General features: G+C 38.5%; 1 protein-coding gene across 1 annotated transcript in view; it reads right to left on the reverse strand.

Annotated features, from left to right (window-relative positions):
- Nucleotides 1-2,086, reverse strand: part of LOC101859234 (protein-glutamine gamma-glutamyltransferase K) — a gene marked incomplete in the record, with an annotated part of 29,908 nt that extends 27,822 nt beyond the window's left edge. Inside the window, 1 exon segment of the mRNA XM_005095456.2 lies at nt 1,834-2,086.
- Nucleotides 2,087-2,618: the final 532 nt, after the last annotated feature.

A 2,618-nucleotide genomic window follows, 5' to 3' on the forward strand; every position in this document is an offset into this window, starting at 1 on the left:
CCCCCCCCCGGGGCAGTCCCACTGACTGATGAAGTGTCTATAGGCCATTCCCAAAGGGGGGACATATCTCGTTCAAGCATAGTAGAATTGTAAATGGGCTGACTCATGTCACGCTCACAACTGTGCCTGATCTACAACAGGGAACTGCTGCTTTTTCTTTCCTGATCCTTACTATTGTCATTTTCCTCGACTTCTTTTATGTTTGTCACTCCCTTGCGACCTGCTATTTTGGGGTGCCTTGTTAGTCGAAGCAGACCTTGTGCAGTTGAAGCTAGAGAAGTGAGCAGTCTAAGTCTGCTTCCCTGTAAAGACTTCTCTGTTGACACTCACCCCTTGGCGCTCATATGACCTTATGCAGTTGCGAGCGCCGTAAAACCTTCTACTATAAAAAAAATCACACAAGATAAAACATTTCACAGTCCAATAAAGAAGAAATTTCTCAACCATACATATTATATACACGTAAGGACAGCAGTGGAAAACAAGACATATAAGTACATAAAACACCCTACAATTAAGAATTAAACACACGAGTCTTGAGCAATCGGTTAGACGTTTTAGGATTTGTTATTTCTCTTAGGTCCTGGAGCAAGGAGTTCCAAATTCTAAGGCCAAAAAATTAGAAATTCTCTCGTCAAAAGATCTTAATTTCATTCCAGGGACTCTGAATTTTGTTGCGTTTTAAAAGACGGGATGGAACATACGGGGTTAAAAACTCAGACAGATATGATGGAGCATTACTGTTGAGACGTTTATAACAGATAGTAGAAATTATATATTGGATTCTTTTATCGACTGGACGCCAGTGCGAGCTTTAAACATTTTTTATGCTGGATCTTTCCTTTTTTTTCTTCAATACTAGTACTTGCTTTGCGGTGTTATACTTTTTGTCCACTTGTAATTTTCTCATTCTCTCACATGAGATACCAGACAGAACAGAATTGGAATGGGTCCAGTTTTTGACAAGACAAGAAAGATAGAGAGCATGCGTGCGATTTCACTTGAAATAAGGTGCCTTATCTTACTGATTCTTCTGAGATTTAGGTACACATACATCGAGTGACATGATTTACTAGGTTGTTCGCTGACATATTGGAATCTAAATAGATACCAAGGTTCTCGGCTGTGCTGGAAAAGGATACCCTTGTTTGAGCTATATTTTATTTAAACGATACATAGTTTGAGCTCTGTGTTTGTCTCCAAACCAACCGAAACAGTTATATCCATTATGTAAAAAATAGTAGTAGTAGTAGTAGTAGTAGTAGATAGTGGATAGCAAACTCTTTGTGCTTTGTGATCAATATCATTACCCAAGCAGGCCGGGTGGAATTCTGAAAAAAAAATTAACTTCCTGGGAAGCATACAGTGCAAGCAGCTGCCAATTTATTATTAAAACACTAACATACTGACAAGATTTTTCACTGATCACTTTCAACTACCTTGGAGTTCTAGGACTGTCTCCAAAATTCCGTGATTAAACATTGCACTGTGCGCTTAATATAATTCACTGTTGAGCGTATTTCACAGATTCTTCAAAACTGTTTTTTCCCCCTTCCAGTTGTCTCAAGATCTGCTAAAAAAAAGTATGCAGTCAACGTAGGCGTAAAATCCTTTAGTTGTTATCGGTTTTTATTATTGCTGTCATAAATAAAATAGGCACTAAGATAGAGCAGAATACCAGCTTTATTGTTCTATTAGAAGACATTTAGTTATCATCCCAGAGAAATTTTGTTATTCTCCTAGAGGACATTTAGCTATTCTCCTACAGAAAATTTAGTTATAGCGACAATTACAATGTTCATATAAAATGAAACACCTACCCTCACATAATACGTATCGTGCGCAGTATGTCACTAGAGCTAACGATGTCACGGGTACGTAAATGCTTGACTCCACTGTGCAACACCCGGCCTCCGAGCTACCGTGGTATTATATTGCGAATTGCAAAAAATCACAAGCCTCCAACCACCCAAACTTTGGGTCACGAGAATGGCAAGACTGTATTTGCTAACCCGACCTCAATAACCACTCAGCCGTCGAAAAAGTTCAGAAACAGGGGTCGGGACATTGCCGAAGATATCAAAAGACGTCTGACATTAGAGGTTGGATATTCAGTAAAGCAATCTCAGTTTTAGAACCCGCCAGGGAGCCAAACATTGAAGAAGAAAAAGCTGATTCTTAGAGCAAGTGCACACTGCAGATAGCTTCTCCACTCTTTACTTTATATATATATTATAGTTTGATACAGGATTGCGGATAGATTTTTTCTTCCAGATGGGCAAAATCTATTTGTTTTTTTTTAAATTTCAATAATTTTTAAAAATGTATTAATAATACTATGTAGGCCTACGTCGTGTTTTACTTTCCCAGTGACACAACATGATTTTTAAAAAATCGCCGGTTCTTTTGTCTTTGAATCCGGTTCTACAAGTTGAATAACAAACAGAGTAGATCTAGATCTTTTAAAGCGTACAAACGACCGAACACAAACTATAGACATCTATGCGTCACAGGAAATTGCAGACGTAAGATATTTTGCTTCCTCGCGGAATGTCACTGGCTCCAACTAACATCCGAGTCAAAGTTGGTAAAGGGAAACAGAAATCTATTAGACCCAG

This window comes from Aplysia californica, unplaced genomic scaffold (genome assembly GCF_000002075.1).
Source record: "Aplysia californica isolate F4 #8 unplaced genomic scaffold, AplCal3.0 scaffold00104, whole genome shotgun sequence".
NCBI classification, from domain to species: Eukaryota; Metazoa; Mollusca; class Gastropoda; order Aplysiida; family Aplysiidae; genus Aplysia; species Aplysia californica.